Source organism: Haemaphysalis longicornis, unplaced genomic scaffold (assembly GCF_048455015.1).
Source record: "Haemaphysalis longicornis isolate Haplotype H1 unplaced genomic scaffold, Haemaphysalis longicornis Haplotype H1 scaffold_1, whole genome shotgun sequence".
Lineage (NCBI taxonomy): Eukaryota > Metazoa > Arthropoda > Arachnida > Ixodida > Ixodidae > Haemaphysalis > Haemaphysalis longicornis.
Genome location: NW_027526203.1, coordinates 401,009,127 through 401,034,880, shown reverse-complemented (window position 1 = coordinate 401,034,880; position 25,754 = coordinate 401,009,127). Strand labels below are relative to the sequence as shown.

The 25,754-nt window shown below is 49.3% G+C and overlaps 1 long non-coding RNA gene across 1 annotated transcript in view; it reads left to right on the top strand.

The window, feature by feature from the left end:
- Positions 1–24,848, top strand: part of LOC144155412 (uncharacterized) — a 56,401-nt gene extending 31,553 nt beyond the window's left edge. The window contains exon 2 of the long non-coding RNA XR_013319573.1: positions 11,872–24,848. This is a non-coding gene — a long non-coding RNA (uncharacterized LOC144155412). The remainder of the gene's footprint in view (positions 1–11,871) is intronic.
- The last annotated feature ends 906 nt before the right edge of the window (positions 24,849–25,754 follow it).

Below are 25,754 nucleotides of genomic sequence, written 5' to 3'. Positions count from 1 at the left end.
CACATGGAAGAAGAACGAGGCGCACAGGGAAAGCGATGGCGGTGCTGATGGAAGGACACGTTCGCTAACGGGGCACTGTGGTGCTTTCGCGTTCACTGTGCATCGCAAGGAGCGATTGGGTGGCCTCGCGATTTTTTGTCACAACGATCGAGGTTCGTTCCATCAGCTTACTTCTATATTATTACTCTTCACCCCTAGCGAAGATCACTGCAGACGGCGAACTATTTTTTAAATACTCCGTTAATTGCGTCATGTGCTGACACTCGTTAGTGGGATCAGATCGTGTAAAGTTGGCTTGCGGCGTTACCCACACGCAGCATCGCATAAGAAGACATAAAATAACCACATGGCACTAGCATTCATTTGAAGGCCGGTCTATGTTCTGTACTGTGCTACTTTCTCATCTTTTTTTCTTTGTAATATATATATATATATATATATGTTATGCACGTTATATATGTATATATATATATATATATATATATATATATATATATATATATATATATATATATATATATATATATATATATATATATATATATATATATATATATATATATATATAGAGAGAGAGAGAGAGAGAGAGAGAGAGAGAGAGAGATAGAGAGAGAGAGACCTAGGTAACAGCAGCGACGGAAGGGTTTATTCAACGGTTCGGGCGAGAGTCCGGTCTTTATTTTCTATTTCGACGTCTTCGGCCCCATCGCCACCATGCCCGATATATAATATGAAAACGTACGTGCATGCGTCCGTGCGTGCGTGCATGTGTGTATGCGGGTTTGTGTGATGTGGTGAATAGGAATTGCGAATCAGGGGCTCATTGAATGAACCTAAAAAGAATATCCAGCAATCAAGAGCGCCAAGAAATGCATAGGGGAAAGGAGCTCATCCATTTTTTGCTTTGAAATACGTTTACTTTTGAAAATGACAGGAGGTAAGAAAGTGGAGAAAAACACGGTTCCCGGGCGGGACCCGAATTCGATTGGGAGGGAGTGTAACGCTTCCGTCACTTGCCTTCTGATTTGAGTGTGCTGCGGACCAAACGCCGCGGCGTTCGATTCGCCGACTCTCGACTCTGCACGTCGCCCTGTTTGACCGCTTCTTGGACGTTTGTTCTTTTCGGAGCGTATTGCGGAGTGCGAGTTCGCTCCAGCGAACTCTATTGCACCAAGCTGTAGGTGGTCGCTGTTTTTTAGCTTTTAGCGCCCACATTCGAGCAAGGATAACTTCCGCAGCAGTGCACTCCACCGAGCAGCGCATTCTCGCATGGGCGTACGTGTTGGGCGGCACTTTCCCGGAATTGTACCGACATTAGGCGTACGCGTTACTATACTTTGAGGTCTAATGACGCTAGCAGGTGTACCCGCTCAGCTTCATGCACTGTGAGTTTGACGTGAATCAGGTACTTCTGTGGACTCGCATATTGCGAGGACCCCAATCGAGCAACCTCGCGGTGGTCTTGTCCAAGAGTGCAGCCCGAGTAGGCGCAGAACCCATCGATGTGTGGGTCTGCATAAGACGACAGTGCGATCGTCAACCGTTACTCCGAAGCGATAAACCGTGGCGTACACCAAGGACGCGGGTTCGATTCCCGGCCGCGGCGGTCGCTTTTCTGATGGAGGCGAAAAGTAAAAAAGCCCGTGTGTTCGACATTTCGGCGCACGTTAAAGATCCCCAGGTGGTCAAAATTAATGCGGAGCCCCCCACTACACGGCGATTACGAGTCAACACATCCAACGAGCCAGTACATACAACGTACCATCACATCCAACGTTGGATGTGGTGGCTCGTTGGATGTGATGGCACGATATATGTATTGACATGCTTTTGGATGCAGCTGCTCGTTGGATGTAGTGGCACGTTGGATGTAATGGCACGTTGGATGTAGTTGCTCACCCATCTGGAGAGGAAAGGTCTGTAACAAAACGCCTGGGCCTCCTCACGAGCGGCAGCCTCAAGACAGCATTTTTAATTTTTTCGGTCTATTGATCCCGTTCGTTAAAAAACTTAGGTATACCCATCGTATTAAGGGTAATTTTTTAATCGGTAAGGCTTCTTTGGCAACCACAACACTAACAACGCTCTTTACGTGGTCGGAACATGGGAAAGGCATACAGAAAGAAATGCCGGCAGTCTACTACGCCAAAGAAGGCATAGGGGAATGGTTAGACTATTTTTTACCGTTAGTGACGTTACATTATTTTTTTAATTATTACGTGAGAAAGAAAGAAAAACACGCGCCCAGAGTGGGGACCGAACCCACGCCAGTGAAGGAGAACACAGTCGCCCAGATAGCTGAATTGGTAAGGCATTCAAGATCTAATCGAAAGGCGTGGGTTCGGTCCCCACTCTGGGCGCCTGTTTTTCTTTCTTTCTTTCTCACGTAATAATTTTAAAAAATAATGTCACGTCACTAACGGTAAAAATAGTCTAACCATTCCCCTATGCCTTCTTTGCCGTTGTAGACTGCCGGCATTTCTTTCTGTATTTCCTAACGAGCCCCTCATTTCCAAACCCTATATATATATATATATATATATATATATATATATATATATATATATATATATATATATATATAGGGAGTAGTAGAACTTTGAAGATGGTAGAGAACACAAGAGAAGAAAAACTTCGAACAAGGTAAAAGCACGATTGTGGCCTACGTTTCAGCAAAGAGAACTTGCTTTCCTCAGGGAAGCAAGGGAGCAGGGAACTTGCTTTCCCTGAGAAAAGCAAGTTCTCTTTGCTGAAACGTAGGCCACAATCGTGCTTTTACCTTGTTCGAAGTTTTTCTTCTCTTATATATATATATATATATATATATATATATATATATATATATATATATAGTGAAAGCAGTCGACTGACACGTTTCCCGTTTTTGTTGCCAATTGTTTCGGAGTTAGAAACTCCTTCTTCAGGGCTGTATTTTAATTTCTCACATTTCGCCTTTATACAAAAACTTCTGTGAGGGAGGCTTACTTCCCTCATCCCTGCAGGAGAGTTGGAGGGTGAGGGGTGTTTCAAACAGTTTGAGCAAGTGAGGTATTCCGATTGGCTAGAAAGGTGGAAGGTGAGGGAAGGGGAAAGAACACGGACGAAAAGGCAGCACGAAAACACGATAACAAGAAGCACACAAGCAAACACAAAATCAAAAACAAGAGTGAGTCCTGCGCGCTCCGTAAATGGTGTAAAAGTAGTCAGCGGGAAGGGAAAAGGGGCAAAAAAGGGGGGTGAAGGGAGACGGACATAAGATGACGGCACAGGCATAGATCTTCGATTCGGTCATACTGCAAGGCCGCATGCATGCACGGCCCGCCCAGTCGACACATGGTCCCCGCGTCATACTCGGTATTTCCTGTCCCATTTTCGGTTTTGTTTTACTCCTGGTTAAACCCACAGCAGCTCGCGTCTTGGCGCCACTTCGACGAAACCGAGTGGTGCAGCAAAGCTTTGCCGCGCGGCCAGCGAGCCGCGGAACAAGAACAAAAACTAGAATTTGGTTTCGTTTGCGGCGAATTCTTCGGCCGTTTGTCTGTCAGCGGTGCGGCGGTCATACTGTGCGTCGGCGGGCCCGCGGGGCGCGCTCACAGCTGTTCAAGGTCACTGATGAGACGGGTGGTGTTTGCCGAACGGGCGGGAAAGGGGGGGCGTTCTATCACGGCGCTTTCATCCAGCGGCCGTGGTTCTACACGTTCCTTCTTCCTTTCTTTTTTTAAGTTGTATGCACGGTCCCGGTTCCGCGCTCACCCCCTCCATCGCCCGCAAGGCCCCGATATTTCCGTCTTGCCGCAAGAATGAGAGGCGGCCCGGCCCAACGGGCCCGGCCCCGGGTCCTCATTGATGCCATGGGTGAATGCCTGGAATTTATGTATAAAGTAGGACTCCCTCTGCTCGCGTTCGAGGGAAGAGCGGAAGCCGGACTGCAGGAGAGTAATTCTGATATGCTCAATGGAATGGTCCGGCAGGCGCATATGTTTGGAAAATGGTAGATCCGGCTGTGAGGTGACGTAGGATTTGTGGTTGTTGAATCTGAGCCGGAATGCATTCTCGGTCTGGCCAATATAGTCCTTGCCACACATTTCGCAGTGCAGTCTGTATACGACGTTACTGGAATCACAGTCGAGGCTTTCTTTTATTCGGAAGGAAAATTTGGAAAAGTTAGGTTTTGCCGTGTCGGTTGGGGTGATGAGGGGACAGATTTTGCAGCGAGTTTTCCCGCATGGGAGGCAGCCTGAGGGTTGTTTCGTGACCCCAATTTTAGCCTTAACAAGCATATCTCTTAAGTTCTTGTCTTTACGATACACTACACGGGGTGGTTCGGGGAAGATAGCTAACAGGTGCTCACTTTGTCTGATCATGTTGAAATGCCTGCTCAGTATGTTGTTTACTCGTGGCATGTTCGCACCGTATGTTAATACCAGGTTGGCCTGGGGTGTTTCCTTTTTTTTGTGAATTGGCTTTTGACAATGCTGACTGGCGGTCTGTTCGGCGGGCCCGGTTGATTGCGTCATCAATTATATTTTCTGGGTAATTTTGATTCAGAAGGATGTTCTTTAGATTTTGCGAGTTTCTGTCAAATTCTTGGACATCAGAACAGATTCGGCGGTATCTGTATGCCTGCGAGTATGGTATTCCAACTTTGCAATGTCGTGGGTGGTTGCTGTCAAAATGCAGGTACTGTTGGCGATCCGTGGGTTTTTTGTAGACGGTGGTCGCGAGGGAGTTGCCATGTACCTGAAGGGTTACATCCAAAAAGTTGATAGTATCTTGAGATATGTCGTGGGTGAACTTGATTGATTGATGGAGGCAGTTAAATTTTGAAATGAAGTCAAGAAGGCTCGCTTTGTCGTGGTTCCATATCATGAATATGTCATCTAGAAAACGCCTGTAAAACAGTGGTTTCTTTTGTTGCTTCTCAATAAAAGGAGTTTCCAATGATGCCATAAAATATTGGCGTAATTTGGAGCCATCTTGGTTCCCATCGCCGTGCCACTGATCTGAAGAAAGTCAAGTCAAAGATCCTCGGACAAAAATCCTCGGACAAGTCAAGCAGTAGAATAGACAGTTGGGCTAGTTGGTGTTGATGCATCGCAAGTAGCGCTTGAAACGGGACGACAGAAGAGAAGACACACACGACGGCGCTAACTCACAACTGATTTTATTACGCATAAACACAAATATTAACACAAATAAAACACACAAAAAACGTGTTCATTTTGAGTATATATTTGTGGGCGTTAAGCAACAGGGCATTACGCACTAAGTAATGAAACGTTGGAGATGCTCACAACTGATTTTATTACGCATAAACACAAATATCAACACACAAAAAAAGGTGTTCATTCTGAGTATATATTTGTGGACATTACGCAACAGGCATTACGCACTAAGTAATGAAACGTTGGAGGTGTGGTGCAGTGGATGTACTGGCCGAAATTGGATGTAATGACACAGCTTTGGATGTGATGGCACGTTGGATGTGATGACACGAAATTGGATGTTTCTGCTCGTTGGATGTGATGGCACGATGGATGTGTTGGCCCCAAGCGCTACACGGCGCGCCTCATCGCCTGTGTAGCGTCGGCGCGTTAAACCCCCACAATCAACCAACCAATCAATCAAACCGTGGCGTACACCTTGTTCAGCAGTTGTTCGTCGGGATAGCGACTGAATGTTCTGAAATACGAGGATCCTGCGTCATTTCTGACCCCCGTGGCTGTACTGCCGGCGGAGACCGTGCACACCAGCCTTTCGCCTAACCTTTCACTGTGCGCACCCTGACTTATTAAATTACGCGCGCCTTCTTTTCGACGGCACCGAAGAGCGGCTGTCTCGCTCACAATTTGTGGCCTTTTACTTTGCGTCGCACATAAAAAAGAAAGAAACTGGAAGGAAACAGCTGAAATGCCACGTTTAACTATGTCCACCCAGACAGCGCATTTTCGTTAAGAAAAACCGAGGCACCGACAAAAAGGTCAGGTCTTTCAGTTAAAAAAAAAAGGTATTCAGCGTTTGATGTCATTTTAACAAGGGGCGAGTTACCGATTGTTCCTTGCTCGAGTAGATTAATGGCTCCTAGCATATAAGATGCCATTTCGACAGTAGCGTTACAGGAACAAAAAAAAAACAGTTGTGACGCTTTTTCTTTTTTGGTTTCAGGTGCGGCGTTGTGGAGGGCGTTTGAATAATTCGTAACGTTACTTGCCGTTGCGGCGTCCCGGGTATACTGTATCACGAAACGAATCATTAATATTGGAGACATGGTGTTTGGCGTACATATTAAATTTAGAGCGGCGTACCCACTGCATACCGCGGCTTGTCAACCGGTGGGTCTTCTTGTGCGGTGTCGGAATGTGCCACTGGCAGTGTCACTTTTCTTTTTGTTAGACACTAGTCCTCGCACTGATATAATAAAGAAGTGTTTCTTAAATTCCTATTTCACGCACGCCCCTGAAGGCCTATCGGCTGTCCCTGCGCGCGTAAACAAGCGTGATTATTATTGTTGCTATCGTCTAAGGTGATATAGTCATCATTACTGGAAACAATTCCCTCAGGGCACAGCCACAAGTGCCCCCATAATAGGCGGCGTTGTTTGCTTGTAACATATTTTTTATTGTTACACCGCGGCCACCTTGCAGTTTCGTGCGCGTAGCCCCCAAGCTGCGAGTCCCGCTTGGTCCGCGTTCTTGCGCTGACGTCATTGTGAGTGGCACACACGGCGAAAGGCTGCACGATCCGATGCTCTTGGCGAACGCTGAGGAAGCTGGATGCGGTTCTCCAAAAGTGGCTGAGGCGGCGTCATGTGCAAGCTTTCTATACTGCCAATGAAACATACGAAAACCCTAATGTCTGCAGACGATGTCTGCTGCTAATGTCTGCATACGATCTGCAGCGTGCAGTTTGGACTTGCGAGATGCAGTCGACAGGAGGGTCACTGCGCCTTCAAGCGGTGTGCAGTATACGGCACATGCGGGCTTGTTGCATGGATCAGTGAGTCCCGTGCGAGCGTCCCGAGGAGGTGAATTTGTTAGCTGATTGCAGCCAGAGCGAAGCTGATTCTCTGTCGGCCTTGTCACATGCGCCGGCAGGCCGAGTTGGGAATACCGCTTATCTAGCGGCCCATGCCGGCGTTATCGAAGCGCACGTGCGGTGATGTGGCTTTTCTTCCCCGTACAGCAAACAAACCTGTTACTCTTGGAGCATTGCAGCAGAAATCTTCCGGCTTGGTAAAGCGCACGAACGAAAGCACGGGGGTCGCCGAGTGGGCTCGACGATAGCGCGCGTAGATGCCCAAGAGTGCAACTTGGCAAGCAGCATCGTCCACGAGGCTAAGTAGGACGCGCACAGCGGGAATGTATGAATCAAAGCTGCGTACGGAGTAGAATTGTGCCTCTGATTGGCTTTCAGGATAGGCACTAGCATAGAAGAGACCCCACCGGGAGGTCCTCTTCCAGCGCATCAAAATGGTGCTCGACTGCTAACGGGAGTACTCAGAGGGCACGCAAGTGCTTTTTTTTCTCTCTCTCCCTTGCTGTCTCGCCTGTTGCGTTCGCAAAGCGCAGTTGGCACTGCGTGGCCAACTGCGTGGCCTCACGTGCAGAGATCGACGGGCTTCGTTCTAGGACAATTAAGGCGGAACGTTGGGCAGGTTGGTTTCAAGCTAAGGAATTCATGACTTGCGAACAATTATCTGGACGACAGCCAAAGAAACCCCCCTTCTTCGGCTACCGATCGTCCTGGTTAGAGTCATGCTTCCTCGATACGCTCCACGAAGGCCTCGATCGTTTCACCGATGCCCCAGGGCGAGCGGGGAAAGCCCCCTCGGCGCGGCACGAAACTTGACGAGTCTCGTAAATCGCGCAGCCTCCGTATGCAGAGAGGGCTGGCGCTGTGCCATCTCCCTCATCGTGATGCGTTCGAGGTAGCCAGCGGCGGCGCGCGGGCAACTCGGTGCAACTTTGTTGGAGCCGGTGTGTGGCCGCGGTGAGCTCCAGCGCCGCCTGACGGGGGGCCCGAGCCCATCCGGCCGCGTTCCACGGCCCCGTGCCGGTTAGCAACAGCTGGCCGTGTGGTTCTCGGCTGCAGTGGCGCGCAGAGGCGCCCTTGACTCAGCGCACTCAAGGCCACCCGCGGAGCCCCTCCTTCCGAATCGTTAGGAGCCAGCTTTAGCGTGCTCCTCGTATGCGCCAGCGGAGTAGCGGCAGCCAGACCATCGGCGCTATTTCCAAGAAGCGCGGCAGGCTGCTGCGGCGCCCTATTGGTCGTGCAGGGTGCCCTAAGCGGTCTCGGCCCCACAGGGGCGAGAGTACTTACAACATTGGGGACGTAGCTGTCAGGTTCTGGACTTTGCTGCATGTGCACCACCTGTCGACATTATGGCGCTGGTATTTTAAACGGGGGGAAGACGCAGAACTTTAAGCAATCCACGAGCGTTAAGCAATCCACACTGCACCATGCTACGTGATGTCAGTGATCTGTTGTAGTGCGTACTGCATTAGACGTACACGCTTAATATGCCACAAACAACAAAGCGGACAGGAGAGTGTCACAGCATGTTGGAAACAAGTTGCTGGGGTCATAAAGAACTCTCGGCTGGATTTGCGCTAGGAACACCGCTGTAAGAACCCTGGAGTTGACGCGCAGTATTTGTTCGCATTTCGTCTTGGTCTCTGTCATAACGAATACCTACATACGTGGACTCACGCCTGCTGCACTTCTTTTTTTTTTTTTTTTTTCCACATGTCGCCGGCTACAGACCGGTACTTACTTCAACCACACGGTTCTGTCCCTCATTTCTCTGTTACTCTCCAACACGAATGCCACACTAACTACCGCTTGGTGCACTCCTCCTCAACGCACGCCTGAGCAGTAGGAGTTGCGCCGACCAGCTGGCTCCAGATCAACAACCTGGTCGACCGGGCTCTGGAATCGGCGCGGCCTCCTAGACTTATGAGGCTGTGCACTCTTGCCCGTTTCCCTTTTAAGATCAACGAACGTTTATTACTAGTACATCGCGCACAAAATTCCCACTTCCAGTCGAGAAGTCGTTGCTTGTCCTTTCGCGGGGTCGCTGAACAATTTGAACACGCACACCATAGTGATCGATAAATCCCCACAGTTGCGCTACTTTTGCTGTCCATGCAATGTTTTGTCCTTTCTTTTCCCACGGCGACATTTGCAGCCACATTGGGCCCGCGCGTTCAACTTTGATGCTGTGCAGAAAAAAAAAAAATCGCATGACGAAATTTGAAAAACAAGGGGGGGATTTCCGTTGTACTGTTACGAAGCGATGTACCACTGCAACATGCTGAATATCAATCCGAAACGGGGTACGCACCTACGATGCTGCCTACCTACAATGCGCACGCATAACGGACGACACGACCTGCCTTTTGTCAAGTCGTGCCATCGCGATAAGGGGCGAAATGCGTTCTCGCTTCTCTATATACAATGAGCCACGACTGAAGGATTTCAGGCCCGCGAAATGCATGTGGATAGCGAGGCTTCGGGAACGGCTCCGCACGTGCAGTTGGCCGCCGCTCTCCGGACTCGTCCCGCCATCTCTCGGCGGGAAGGGGCGAAGCGCCCGCGGCGGCGGAGCGATACACGAGCTGCACTCGTACACGTGTGCTGCTGCCTCCTCTCCCGTTGAGGGAGGAAGAAAGCGCACGTGCAGCGCTCTGCCAACGTGGTGGGCGCCCCCCTCTTCACTGCTGGGTCCTATCTGGCGCTCTTCCCCCCGCGGGGTCACCTTTCCGCGCTATCCGCCCGAGATAGCGTTCCCGATCGCTTCCAGGTTGCCTGACAGCGGTCGTCAAGGCGAAGGCTAAACCAAACTCCGCCGCGCCTCTTTGTTGTATTATCTTTGTGCGCCTTTCTTTGGCAGGCGGCACGTGTATGCTTATGAGATCTGCCCCGTGCCACATATCGACGCGCCGGAAACGGTAGAAATGTTCCCGCGCAACCCGTAGATAGAAAAGAAAGGCGTAACAAAAAGCCGTCAATCAGCAAGAATGTCTACTGCGACCGCGCTTTTTTTTTTTTTTTTTCTAATTCATTTCTGTGGAGGCACAGAAACAGAATGAAAGTGGCTGGGTACGCAACAGCGAAATCTGACTCTGATCTATATCCCCGTTTCTAGGTGGGCGTTGCTAGTTTGGTTTGTCACTTCATGAAATAAACGTTGCGTCGAGTCAAACGTGATATCTCACTGTGATGTCACTGCCTGAACACCTGCAAGTCGCGGCTTGGAGTAGCCACCTGTAGGACAAGCGTAATTGCAGATGCAGAGCAATGGCAGATCCACACGTCGGTTTGTCGACCTTAGGTTGATCAATCATCTGTTCTCAAGGTCGCATCGTTGCGGCGGCCTTGAGCATGATTAATCCTCTAATTGAGGTCATTAGGGAGGACGGAGAATGAATGCGCTTGATTCGCGATGTGTTGTGAGAGCAGAACATTGAAATTTAGATCGCGCTGATCCCGTGCTTGTGTTGGCTCACGTCATGAAGGCAGAACTTTTCGCCTTGTTATGTATTCTTTTTACGTGATGAACTAATAAAAGAAATGTTGGAATCCTTAGCCACCCTTAATCCTTATCCAAGGAGGTCTAAGGCTATAATGAATACGATAGCATTATATATACATATATAATTGCATGTGTGGTGTAGTGTTACACCTCGAGCACATAAAATCTGAGACAATCGCGGTTTTTGCTCCCATTTCGCTTGTAGAATTTCAGCCCAAGATACTTTTTACTAACGCAAAATTTCAAGTTGCGCATGTGATCGCGTGTAGTGAGCCGAACATTAATTTCTCCCGTGAATTGCATTCGCCTGTCTTGTGCGGTCGTGGCGCCAGCAGTTCCAGATTCAGTCCGCATCAACGCCACATTTAAAACAGGTCGCATTGTGCGCGAAGAATAATCGGCAAAGAAGCGTGGGCGGTCGTGTCACAGGCAGGCGCAGGACAATAATGGCGAGCAGAGTGTGCATGGGTAGCCCGTTGTCGTGGTAAGCTGGGCGAAGATGTATACAATGCTCGCAGGTTAGGCTCTTTGGGGGAATAATCGAAGCGCGGGAGCGCTTTTCCACTGCCATTAAGCCATTATTAAAACCTCGCTTCCCTGTCGTGAGGTCGCGATGTCGAAAACGATGTCGAAAACGCCCATACAAAGGGCCATAGATGGTTGCGTGTTCTACTCAGTTGCATCCCACACGGTGCACATTTTGTGGGGTTTTGCTTTGTCCGAAGGGCGAAGGCAAAACGGTATTGGTCAACAACGTTTTGAACAAGACATTTCCCTCGCATTTCGCATCTCGGGACCTTAGTGTGTTCTCGTTATTCATTTCAGTTAATGCGTGATGTGCTGAGGATCAGTGAACTTGAATGCTCAATGGAAAAGCTACTCATGTGCTGGCATTATCCTTTTTTGCCTTCTTCCATTTTTCGTGCAAAAATTAAGCGCCGGCCACTGACATCCCTGAATGCCATCACTGATAAATATATCCAGCCAGTCCCGGTCGTCTGTGACATCCTTCCTTAGTTAAAAGACCCTTGTTTTCTTTTTCTTTTCTTTTTTTATTTATCCGTAACTTGTGGGGTGCAAGAAGTTGAGTTGGCAGCGAACTCAAGGTCTGAGTAACGCTGACTTCATCACGCACCCACGCTCACGTTTGCCTTCAGTGCCAACATCATGCTTCGTCATCATGCTTCATCACTAGCACACGCGACGTTTTCTATCGGGTGTAATTCATGGATGCTAGAGTAGCATCTGACCTCGAAAATTTCGCGGGGGCCCCAAAACCGCCACTCCCGCTTGCGTGCTTGGCTTGACCGTTTCTTCTGTCTGGTTTCTCGTTCCAGAGGTCGTCTATCGGTGGCCCCACTCGGCGGAGCTGGTGACACGTGGTACAGCCGAGGCAGTCTCGGTGCCCTGTGGATTACGCCAACCAAGAGAGAGCGAGAGAGAGAAAAGGCAACGGTGTGGATATGTGTGCGTGCAATCTTCCCAGCGGGCGCGAGGTGTGCGGAACAGACGCCGGCCCGGGCCGACAGAGTTAAACGCCCCACGGGTCGAGTGTTTGTGCGCCACCGCCAGACGAGTGCGGTGCCTTCCGGAAGAATTTGTGGCTCTGCGCGCGCGTGCGTGTGTGCGTGTGTGTGTGTGCGTGGGTGTGTTGTGCTCGTGTTGCACCTTGCTACCTTCGCACCTTGCGGATATTACGAGGGAGCCTCACTCGTCTTCGGTGTGGGGTTGTGTAGATGCTCTGGTAAGTTCAGGAGGCAAACGGAGGAAAAGCGAAGCAAGACACGCGACGAAACCCAAATCGTGTGGACTGCTCGGCGAGGGAAAAGGCTGTCATTTACCTGCTTGGAGGGCTTCCGAATAGTGGATCTGCGCCTACAATCACTGCGCTACTTCCTAAATTAGCGAGTGCAAGAAAAAAAAGCGGGGTTGCCCAACAATTACTGATCCCTCAAGATGAATTGGCGTGCACTTTTCGATTTTTTGTGCTCGGTGGAGGGAAAGCCACACACAGGGCATAGACGTTCGCACCTGCTAGATGGGCAGGTAATTCGCGTTGTTACATATAGAAGTCGAGAGCGTGGCTATATCGCCGTCGATGTCGTGGTGCGTCCACTGTCATTTCGAAAGTCGCTAACTGCTGTCAGGTGACTAGGCTGCATGTGAATTTGTCAGATGCTTAGCGCGGTGCAAGCAGGCGGCAAGCTGAAGCGATTGCTGAAAACCGCTTCACCTTGTCGTTTGTTTGCTGCCCTGTGTGCTCTAATTTTCCCCGTACTTTGTTCACTAAGCCTCCACGACGCCCAGCGGATCCAGCGTGCCCTCTCAGCAGCAGGACTGGCGTTTTCACGACTGATACTGCCCATTACGCTGACTGTCTACAGTTGCCCTTCCCACTTATGAGAGCTCTTGAGTACTGCAACAGTCCTCGACTACGAGAGGACCGCGTTTGGTCTCGTGTAGTGCAAGCAGGTAGTACCTACACAAGTACGGTAACCGGCAAACAGCTAGCTGCTGCAGTAGGTACTCGCGCTTCATATTCAATCGTCAAATGGCGCGAGTGCAAAACACGCGAATCACCGACACGTTGCTTAAAGCAATGTACACGAGATTGCCAACGTTGAATCTGTGTGACCTGTACGCAGTAAGTAGACGCTGTTGTCGTGGCCTACATTGCATTCAATTTCACACGTTCGCGCTCACCATGGCTGCGGAGAGCTCGACACAGTTCTGTTTTAATTGTGACGTTGTTTGTTGCCAAAACATTTCCAAGAAATGACCTTGTCTGAAGTTGCAAACAGAATTTCGCGAATCGCCGTTTCTTACGGTTATCGGTACTGGTAAGTCTGTTGCTTCAGTAGTCCGAACATAGCATTACGCGCTGCTAACTGGTGGTTAGGACTGGTAATACGAGCCAACTGGCGCGCCCCAGAGCGTATTTCTTCCACCACTAACTGCGTGTGCTCTTTTTGTCCTCTCTTGGGAAAAACAAACAAACAAAAAAACAGCCGAGAGCAATGACTCGGCTTCTGCCCTATACTAACCGCGTCCACAACACCGTTTTCTTACGAAAAGCGCCTAGTGTATACGTACTTCAGTAACACTTTTCACTTGTCATTCGCGGCACGTTCCTAATGTATCTGTTTAGCGAAATGACAGCCCCGTCAGCATATGTCGAGCGTCTCAAAAGTTTATTCCTGCGGACGCACGCGACCTGGGCGGCGCGATGAAAAAGCCGTCGGCACAATGGCATGCTTCAGACAGCAGCTGCCATTTCGCGAGCACGCTGTTCTGCGTCACCTGTGATGGGGGGCGACGGCAGGAGAAAACAAAAAGAACTCCTCCTGGACAAATGTTCGCTGAACCCAAACAAGCGAAATCGGAGAGCAACAGAGGGAAGGTTCGCGCGTATTGCGGCTACCGGAGATGAGCGCCCAGCTTGTTCCTCTGCCGCAACCGGGTCGGCGCTCGGGCACCGATAGACTTGCGCGTTGCAGCTTAAAGGAGTACTGACACCAATTTTCGGGGTTAATATTATTGCACAGTTCGCTCCCCTTACCCAACAGAATACCCTGAGCGGCCTGCGTCGCGAAGAACACACTTTGATTGGATCTCATTATCGCGCCGACGTAACAGCACGCGGAGCGGCACTCAGCAAATAGGCATCGGCGTGACATCATCCCGTGCAAGCCAAAAGAAGTGACCCGGACAGCGCTCGTCAAAAACTCGTGACGTCACTTGACGCACGCGGCCCCGCGAGCGGCGCCGGGCGCCGCCGCATTCACAAACGGGTGCACGTAGCCAGAGCTACAGGCACAACCGCTGCCCAGAAAGACACTATTGGCAAAAATAAAGTTCCACACGGGAAAGGAAGCTATAATATAGCCCGTAATCGCAATAGAAGTCGCCATCAGGATTTTTATTGAAAGCGGTCATCGAATTTCCGCCGCAATGCTAAGCCTAGCACCTTCAGGCAGCTCAGCCGTTCAGCTCCGGCTAGCGTCACTAAATAAAGGTTTACTGGCTCTAGCTCCGGCGGCGGCGCGGTCGAAACAACGCCCCCACCGGCCTCCGCAGTGTTTTGGCGTCCGCACAAAGCGGTGAGGTCATGCCGGGATTCTGGCATATGCGCCTTTCGGGCTGAAAGCGCGGGAAATTGAGCCAAACGATTTTCAAGCCGTTCAGTGTAATTAATTATCGCGCGCTGAAGTATTTAAAGTGCTGTGTCGGGTTCTCCAAAACATTTTTATTGCTTTTATCGATATAAAAGCAATAAAAATGGGACATAACATTTTCGTGTCAGTACTCCTTTAATGTGGCAAAGCGTCGCGTCCCTGCCCTCTCTTATTTGCTCTATTTGCGCAAATCAGGCATGGTCGCAGCATGCAGCACATGAAAAGAATAGCGGTAAATGTGCTCAGCCGGGAGGTGTTAATTAATACGACTGAAACGATGGCTGTACATATACATGCTCCAAACGGTAGCGATTTCATTCCCTCCGTTAAACTTTTGAGATCGCCGTATGCATGGAGGGGGATGCCCTCCCTTCTGTCTTCACGCAGTATGCTTTTTGCCTCAGGTATAATTACCCTCAACTTTCGTAACTCTTTTTAATGCATGTCGATCAGAGCCTGCAGAGAGCCGTGGGAAAAACACGAAGCGGAAAGATTAACTGAGAATGGAGAGAGTACACAAAGAGCATATTTCGCAACGCACACATCACTGCGTGCCTATGAGCGTGGAAGCACATAGGCACGCACTAAAAAAAGAAAAGCGCTCTGCTCAGCTGAATGCATCCCGCAGTAATGTTGCGCCATCTCACCGCTTCCTTTGTCGACGGTTTAATATGCACAACCTGCAGTGCGAACGTGCTGTCAAATGCGCTTCATATTTGATGTATTCGTGGCAGATCATTCCTTTGTACCGCTTCCGTCGAGCTTTACCAGAGCACTTTGGAGCATGATGCAAATGCAGTTAGCTACCCCGTTTTTTTTTTTTTTTTTCGTTTTTTTTTTCCTTCTTCAGGACGGGTGTTTTATGTACGCCTGAGCAACACAATGCCTTCGCTTGTAAACGGTGCTTTAGAAGGCAGTTCGATAAAAACTGAGCGTCGCGTCGAGTAATTGCCTGCGATCTTCATACGCGGTGCAGTCAGTGATTGTTAGATATCGTGCTAATTTCTCTGAAGACTTCTCGTTTCTCTTTGGTCCAGAGGTTTCGTTTCCAGCATTTCGCTGGTTCATGCCAGAATCGCTGCTTGCCTATTTATTTTTCGTGCACCGTTATTCTAACTTCCCAAGCAACGTCAAAATGTAATGCTCAAAATGTTACGCTCTGTGAACGCGGATGGTTTTCCTGCCTGCTGGATGTTTGCGTGGAACGCTTATGTCACTCTAACCTAGCTTGAGTCTGTTATAACCCCCCCCCCCCTTCCTAGCAGTCGATTCTGCTTTGACGTCTACATTTGCGCGCGAAATTAGTGGCCAGTAACGGATTTAGCGAGGAGGGGGCATAGAGAACTTCACGTGAAAATAAAGCTCTCAATAACTGCTACGTACAATTATTTCGCGTCTGGCGTGCTTCCATTACTTAACTCGATGGACGTTCTTGTTTGCAGCAGGAATAATTTAATATTAGCCTTCAAGGGAAAGGAACATTTACCTCAGGAGTGCTGTTTGTAAAACTGCAAATTTTAGACTGACGAAAAACCCTACTTATAACGTATACCTATATGTACTCTAAAAGTAAATGCCTGGAGCCGGTGTTTGTCGCTTCTATACTATGTAAACGTACCCCAAGTGGTTTTTTTTTTGTCTGTTTTTGGATATGTGAAAAGAGGGAGCTTTTCTTTAGTGTTCATATGAGCTGGGGCGTGGAAAGTTTCGTGCATTAAAATAATATAGTTGAAACACGTAATTCTTTATTAGTAGTCTGCTGTAACTAAAGATGCGCAGGGCGCACCTGCATTTCCTGGAAACGAGGTGTGAGGCACTGCTTTGTTCAGTCAACGACGAACGGACATAATTCAAGGCAAATTCAAAAGGCTGTGCACAGCAAGCAAGACGCGCCAGGTGTGTATACGTTTAACACATTGGCGTGCTGAGGTTGCCGCTGGCCCGGGAAGATTGTCTAGCGTTCTCTTTGTTTCTTACCGTCTCCTGTCTCTCTTCTCTTCGTCTAGATTTTCCCCTTCCTTCGATGGATCCAGGAGTTCTAGTTATCGCAGGTTCAGTGAGCTGTAGCCTTTACGACGGGGGCAGCAGACGTTTCAAGCAGCTTGTTCGACTTGCGACTCGCCGCTTGGGCTCGCCTGGGGTTTCTGGCCTCTCGCTCGAGTACACAAGCTCGGGGCGTCGTTGAAATGGAATGCCGTAATTGCCACGTGTTGCTCTGCCTGTATTTCGCTTCGAAATGTCAAAGTAGGCCAATGAAAACGAGGACAAAGAAAGAGTGGCAATGAAGAAAATCATCTTATCGTTTTTTTGGGGCACCTTTGGTCAGGGCAGTGAAGTAAAAGAGCGGGTGGGGGTGGAGTAACTCGTGCGCGAAGAAAATTGTAACGAGAATTGTCGGGTACGCGCAAATATCGCTAAATCAGAATTAGCGATGTTTTAGGGATAGCCTTCTTCGCCCAGCCAAAGGCTATCTCTTACAATGGCGCGCACAAGCAGCGCTCGGCTAGCCGCCCTAGCTCAGCGCTGCACTATGAGACAGGGTAGGGTCATCGGCTCTGTGAAGGCGCAGCAAATTTGGCAAGTGCGTCCAGCTGCCCTCAGACCTTTGCATTCCTTCGTGAGGCAGCGATTTAGTTACGCGCAATTCCGGGGCGAAATCCTGAGTTTTGTCCGTTTCAAAGTGTCCACTTCGAGTAAGCCTGACTTGCCGGAGGTAGGCGACACATGACGCAAAGTAATCAAGGTGCCTAGGCGTTGGTTTCTGTGTCAGAGGCCCGGCAATCTGAACTATACGCCGCGACTTGAAACGGGCGCGAAACGCGCTTTTTCCCCCTCCTTGAAACGGACACAACTGTGAATTCCATCTCAGGCCAAACTCGAAGCTCAGCACATCCCGATGGCGCCCGTCCCTGCGCTGGGCGAGAGATTCGGCTTATCGGTGTGACCGACGCATCGCTCGCCCGGGACGACACGCGCCAAGGTCGCCGAGCAGCAAACGGTTCGCCTTTTATAACAGCACTGCCCGCGTAGTAGGACGAGACGCCCGCGGAAATAAAGCTGGTGCATATGGGAAGCGAATGGGTAATAAAAGAAAGCGTAGCTGTGCAGATGCCTTCCCGCTGTAACTCATCCCCCGGCTTGTTCCCTCGTCCTGAACCGGGCATAAAAAGTTCGGCACTGTTTTTCATCGCAGTTTGAGTAATACGCAGACAACGCCAGCAATTCTGAGGCCTCAGTGTGCGTATATTCTCCATCACGTGCTCAGGCGGCAATAAATATGGGCAGGCCCAATATTTATATTCTCGCGAGAAAAAGGGGTGGAAAGCAAAAGTTCACTCTGCTGCTCACATAGCTTTAAAAAATGCGCATGGCAACAATATAAGCTTTGAGGTGACATTATGAAAGCTTTGCATCGTAACAATAATAATAATAATAAATACAAGTTTTGTGGATGTTGTTGTGTTCAGTTAGTAAATTTGAACATTCATCAGCTGTGGGAAGTTCGGCCCTTCTCTATTCGCTGTAGGATGAGGCAAACTATACCTGGTTACCTTTATTCGAGGGACATGGCTTTTGACAAGAACGCGCCACCGCTCCTTTATTTAGCTATCTCGTGTATCTTCGACGAAAAGTGAAAGGACCAAAATGCAGGTGCATTTCGATTGAAGCACTGGTGCAGATTATCTGGCCTATCTGGCTTGCAAATATAAATTTTTGCGCGCTGCCGTAGAACTCCATTAGAAAGTAATAGTATATAGTGAGTGTTATCCCACCGATTTGGGGCGAATGGCAAGTTTTATTGGACCTATTCAAGAAAGTGAAGAAGAAAAGTAAAAACGTTCAGCTCTCAATGTTATTCGTTTAGGCTCTTTGTTACTCTTTCGAACGATGCTTATTTGGCTCCCTGCTTGGCCAGGTAGGGTTTCTATGCCCCGCTATACTTGCACAGTCTAAAGGAGGCTATAATGTGCGCAATACGCGTTGTGTCACCGCTGTGATAGTAAGCGGCAAGCGCACACGCAGAGTGCGCGCGGGCTCCGCCCGGAGCCTCGACTCCTCGACGAGGGTCTCGCGCCATCTGTGGGAGGCTTCAACAACTGCTTCCGGCGCTGCGCTTGAATAGAATATTGAGTGAAACGCGTCTGCGCAGTGTATCGGGGTGTTGAAGCATTCTTGCTGACACTTTATAAAACATTTGTTTTCGTCCAGACAGGTACCGTCGTTACTGCTGTGATTGTGTGCAAGGATCACATTTTATGCTTTCATAATTCCACCGCAAAGATGAACTTCATAACTCTACTGAAGTAGTTATTTAGCAGTCGGAGCAAGAACTAGCTTTCTTCCTATCTGCGTGGGCAACTTTTGCAGCAGAGGTTTTTTTTTTTCCTCCTCTCCTTTCTTTTTCGCTATGCAATAACTGTTAAAAAAAGAACTCTTGGCGTGTGATGCCCTGGGGTACGAAGGTGGGATTTTATTGTAGTGTGAAATAACCATGTATTCGAAGTCGCCAACGGAGGAAGCAATTGTATTGCATTGAGGAGCACTTAGGCTCAGCTTGAGTGTACGAGGGCAGGGCAGCTATAGCTCAGTGTGGAGAGAGAGAGAAAAAAAGAGTGATGATGGAGGATGACGGTGAGGCGGAAGATGATGGAGAGATGAGGAATGTCAAAATATGATATGCTGCCGATTTTTGCAGTAAAGTGACCCAGGATCTGAGGTCGAGGTGGAGGGTTTTTCTGCAGCCACGCTGCTAGTCACTTTTTGCCAGAATCTTTCACGACCCTGGCCCGGCGTTTTTGCGTACTACTTATTACACTGCAGGGTAATGTAGATAGTATTTACAACTATGTATACATATGGATGGGTTGAATATGAGATGAAATCTCACCGCGGTGGTTAAGTGGCTAAGGCGTTGTAATAGAGTCCAAGTACGCGGGGTCGATATGTGGGCGGCCGTTTTTCTGATGGAGGCGAAAAACGAAAACGTCTGTGTGCCGAAATTTCGGCGCACGGGAAAGATCCCCAGGGGGTAGAAATAATTCAGGAGCGCTCCTTTATGGCGTGCCTTATATAGCCGTGGTGTATTGGGCGCGTTGCACGCACGAACACGCACACACGCACACAAAATCTAAGACAAGTAAATTGAACGTACTTATCAATTAAAACACGCAGTTAAAACAATTAAAATACGGGGGCAGCTATGAACAGGGGATATTAGTCCGCGCGGGAGTCATTTTGGTGATACCTATCTTTTCGATATCTGATCATTTGACACCAGTGGGCTTTGTTAGAAACCTTTAGCTCAGGGTGTCCACGCATCATACGTGTTTTCGATAAGATTTAAAAATAACAATAAGACGCATCATCGTCTCCACTCCAGCTTTGGAAACGATACGTCGATTCAATGTCGTCTTCTAGAAGTTTTCAAAGGACACCGCAAAGCACTATGACATTCTTGCAATTATTGAAACAGCGTTAGATTGGTTTGGTTTGGGTACATCAGGCACACAGGCCTCAGTTTACAGAAGACACGAAAATATCCATTTGTGCAGCCAACGAGGAACTTTTCTGGTTCAAGCTTGAAGGAGAAAGTTTTTTGTTGGTAGAGAAGGTTGCACTTTACTGGCACGTAAGAGGCCTGGCACTTGCCGGTCCGAGTAAACGTACAGTGGTATACCGGTAAAGCATGCTTTTTGCAATGTTTACTCGGGACACGTTGAGCATATAACCAGGAGAGAAGCGACAGGTTATTGCGCTGTAGTGGCGGCTCCGTGCGGCAGATGAACACACAAATGTCGCAAAAACCCAGATAAAGTGCAAGCTTGGGTGATTCATGTTCGACTAGAAAGCACCCAGCGCAAAAGACAAGGACAAGAGACGAGAGAGCACAGGACAGCACCTGGCCTGTGTTCCTCGTGTCTCTTGCCCTTGTATTTTGCGCTGCGCATACTAATATAAAAATCCATACGTGCACGTACTGCAATTTCTTCGTTGTGTCGAGGCCACGCAGTTCGAACGGCGCGCTCTTTTTGGCGTGCTCGAGAGAATGGCGGGAGTGTTCAAAGCGAAGCATTAGAAGGCGTATAGGTGTTTACAGGAAGTGGCAGGCTTGTACGTATCCCAGAACTAATGTCGCATAGCTTCCATCAGTAGTCGAAGCTAATTGCTCCCCGGAAGTGGTTCACGGCCGATTAACGCTTATTCAATCCGCACATATCCACTCAAGGAAATGGGCCAATGATGATCAGCTACCATCAAAAGTTAAGGGTGTGAACGGCTCTTCGGAAGAAATTTACAGCCGGTTCACCCGTCCCTCACTAACGTGAAAAGTGGACATCTAGCTGGGGGTACGAACTTGACAAAGTCGATGACGGTCACTAAAAATTCCGGCCCTGTGCCAATTTACCCCGCTACTTGCGTTGAAGTGACCACACTCACTTCACTCCATCCTCAATCAGCACGTGACACCCACCGCTTCTCAGTAGATACATACCCCCCACTCTGCAGGGGATGCCAATGACGTCACAGTTTCCATGCGTAAGTTGAGGATAGTGGCTTCTCGGGAGCAGTTCAGGGCGTTTTCGTTTTTCGTCACCGTGGGAAAAACAGCCGCCGCGGGCGGGATCGAAGCGGGGTCCATACGTGCTCCACGCGGGCGAAAACTCTTCGCGTTTCTCATTAGTATTCCTAACAATAGGTCTAGAAACAGCGTTCTTACACTTCGCTGCCTAAACCGCTTCTATCTTGCCTATGAGGATAATTCAAAGGCAGAATGCATCATGTAGACTGCTGTACGCATTATCAATCGGTTAAAAAATAATCGAACGAGAAGCATTTGATGCTGAACGCACCTTTCTGCCCATCGTCGTCAGTTTTTTTCTGCATATGAAAAAGTGGAGAAAGTAGAAGCAGTGAGCCGTCGCGGGTGATGGGCATTCGTGTAATGCTATTGTCGTCGGTTGTGTCGTGCCGCGAGAGCATTGTTCGCGCACCTCCACTAGTCTCCGGCCCGGCCTCGCCAACAATTGCAGGGGGGACGCTGTCCAGTGGAGGTCATCATTCGAGCGAGTGCTCGTTTGGGACATTGCAGCTGACGTGAATATTTTCGTCTCCTTGAGTGCGCGAACACGGTACTAAAGCCGAAAGAGGCTGCTTGTCATGTCGCCGGGAAGATAAGACACGAAGAAAAAAAAATGTGAGCACTATTAGTTGGGCGTATCAACACTGTTAGTTAGGCGTACGCTAGGAAGGCGTGCGCAGCAGTGATGCGGGTGACGACTGTGCATATTCAGAACCCACCAACATGGGCGATGCTACGAGTACATTCCTTGTCCGTGCAGCAAAAACGGGCCCTAACGGACGCGGATCCGTCCCCACAAAAACCAGTCATACGGAAAAGAGGTCGAGTTCCGTCGAGGAGCGACATTTTACGGAACCGTGTCCGTCGGGCTCGTTTTGCAGCTCGGAAAGAACAAAAACGGGCTTCATCGGTTTCTTGCCAGGCCGATCTTGAGGATGACAGCGCTCCGATTGAAAGTATGGTCTGTCGCGTGCACTACTCAGTAAGCGACGACCTTGCCGTTCTAAAAGGCGTACAGGCGAGAAATGAACAAGCAAAATCCACCGGGATAGCGGTGTTCCGCTTGTGGCGGAGGGAATCCCACTTCCGGAACTTGGAAGAATTTTCACCTGTGCCACAGCTTTGTGAGCGAGACGAACACGTTTCGCGGCCCGCGTGGCGCGAAATCGATTTTTGTGCGACTCCACTAATCGGTGTAAGTGCGCAATAAGAATGCTGTGCGCAATTCGCCGAGCTGCGACATTGGAGTGAGGTAACTGCTGTACCGGCTGCCTAACGGCGATATCGCGGCGCATTCCACGCTCAGTATTTGCCGCATGTTCCTAGATTATTTCGATGCTGAATAAAACAAGTATGCAGACCACTGCCTTTCGCTTCAAAACAGTATTGCTGTGTGCTCGAGCAAAATAATTGCAACGGCGATGTGGTGCCTTCCTACTAAGACAGTATCAAGATAGGAAGGTCGCTTTATCATGCTCAGTGGAAATCGTACAGTCGGAGTCATTAAAGCATTGTTTATGAGTAAAACTCGCCAAAAATCGCTACCGCGTAACCGGCAGCGAGAGCTAACTGTTTGGCGCACGCTCGGCAAATGAACGCCAAACTAAAGTGTCTTGTTTTGAGGCGCGGAAGAGATTCGGCACTTATTCGTCCCCTAAAAATTATGTGCATGACAAACGCATGCACACATGTACAACTCTCCGCCGCACTGTGCCGATTCTTGTCAACCCTACCGTGATTCGCTGCACGCACGGTAATTCAAATACTACTCCTGTCTCTCAATGAACAGTAAGTGCTTCCTAAAATGAAAGCACCGCCCCCCCCCCCCCCCCTTTTTTTTTTTTCATATGCAGGGTCTTTTTCAGGTTTTTCGTGCTAGTGTTTATGCCGCCTTTTTTAGCGCTCGCCCAACGGGTCGGGGGTGTGTGCTCACCGCGTTTGGCGAAGACAGCATCTTGCCCATCGTGCGTTTTCGAGTGACCGATAACGGCTCGAGATACCGGACGTGGTTTTTCTACCGCAGCGGGAGAATAGGCGTGTGCAGAATCTCAGATAGAGGGCATATGTATTCGCACTCGACCGAGCTGTACGACATGTAGTATTGTTATGTCCGCCCATGGAGCGACCGTGCGGCGAGACAGGAGCTTCGCCAGCAGCGTAGGTTCAGTGGTCGCGGCACCTTAAAATAGTAGCTTGTGAGTAGACCTACTGCGGTGACGGCCGTACTGGTGGTTAGCGCCAACACAGGCAGCGCTGCGTGTGACGTGACCTTAGGGACTCGCGCCTGTGTCATGTGGATCCCTCCGGATCAGCCATGCTCGCTGCAGCGCATGTTTGGTTCACTCTGAGTAGCGTTTCTTTTCAGTAGATTGTATCTTATCAGGGTAGTTATTATCATAATATAATGCTGGAATTTGTGTAACTACTTCGAATTGTGCTGCAGGGCGGATTGCTTTGTTATATCATCGCCTGTGTCCCAACGCCAGTGAGAAGTACCAAAAGTGAGCGCTGCTTGAGGTTATGAATTTGTGATTGACGGGCCGACGCAACTCAGGCGATGAGGCGCGCCGTCGTGGAGGGCTCCGGATTAATTTTGACTTCCTGGGGATCTTTAACGTGCGCCGAAATCTCGTACACACGGGCGTTTTTGCTTTTCACCTCCATCAGAAAAGCGGGCGCCGCGGCCGGGAATCGAACCCGCGACCTCGTGCTCCGCAGCACAACGCCTTAGCCACTGAGCCACCGCGGTGGGTGTTATGAATTTGTAATGTATCCCTCATCGGTAGCTTTCAAGAAAATTTTACTCGCATGTTTCTAATGCCTGCCCATTGAGAAGGGCAAGAGAGGCAAAACAAAAAAGAAAGAAACAAGGAAATCGGGATTTCAGTAGTGTGTACAATGTCGCGGGATGCTCCAAGGCGGCATGCCACGCTGTTGGACCTCTGGGTCCGCCAGCTGCAGCGCGTTGCAGGAAGCGGAGCGACACGTCTTGATGGGATGGAGCTTTAATGGAATCTGCTAGAAAAATGTTGGCGCGAACCGGCGCAGCCACGAGAGCATGCGACAGCTCGTGAACAGCAGAATGAAACGATGATGACCAGCGTCGTCTGCTAGAAGCCGTGAAGACGGGGAAGTCACAACACCCGCTATAAGGTGGTACGCGCCAAACCGGACGTGTTTAAGACGCCTGAATTTTTAGGTGCTTGCACGTCTTGACCAGGCCTTGAAACCGCAGTACTGTAATTTGTTAAGATAAAAACAACGTTATCGGCTCTCCGCGTTGCACGCCATAATAGACCCAATACTCTCGTTCGCAAAATAATCGTCTTCTCCAACATTTCTCCGCTTTGCCAGGATGAATATCTATGTATGACGTATACTTTTCGGTAGGTATTGCTTCCATTGCAGAATTATTGCAGAATAGTCGATGAGAATCACTGCATTACTATTCCTTGGCGCTCTCACGCTGTCATAATTTATGTATGTGGTGTGCTTTTTTTTTTCTTCCGCTAAATGGCAGTCTCGGTCGACAGAAAAACAAATCCAATCAATCAAAATTTATATACTCGTTCCCGCTTTAGAGCTGTCACTCATCAGACATTTACTGCGAAAAAATAAAAACCGCACTCTAAAGGATGCTGATAAATTTCTTCAGTTCAAGAATAGGAGAAGACACAAAACTAAAACAAGACTCATAACTTATACTCGCCGATCCATTTATGTGTTTTGTTGTTGTTTAATCACTCAACCAGTAGGCGCGCTATTTCTGGATTTTTTTTTTTCGAGTTCCTGTCCTCAGCCTTTGAATTTATCGTTTTTGCTGTGCGGCGCATTCTTGCATGACATTCCTATGTTGCTTCAAAAGACCTCTCGGTGCAGTGACGAGGTATGGACGGGGCAGGCGTGGCCTCATGAGCGCAGTCCTGCGCGCTGAAGGAGTCTGACTGTAAATCAAGCCTTTAGGCGCCGCGGCTTGTGATTCTTCGGGGACTGATGCACGGCACCGTGGGGACTTGTGGCTTTCGCCGCTATGGTTCACCGTCCGAAAAGTCTACGTACGGCAACTACAGCACGCGTTGATTCTAAGGGGCCGTGAACCTCCTGGCCCACGAGAGAGGGCAATTGCGTCACAAGGCAGGTCTAAAGAGGCCGGATGCCGGTCAGATACGACTGCTAACAGGACCCTAAGCTATCGCAGCGTGCCTCGTCCGTGATTGCTTAGGGGGCCTCGCAATTACTGAGGAAACGATAAGAACCGCCTTAACCTCCCAATTTGTCCTCTTGAAATAACTAACAGCCAGGTTATTAATGCCGGCGGCAAAACGAATGCAACAGGCCAAAAATACTCGTCTACTGCGAATCCGAGGCAAAAGATCACCGGATAAAAGCTCACCCAAGTTCTCACGGACCGGACATTAGCTCGGCGCTGTTCCTCGTAACCTCTCCATGGAGAACTTATTCGCGT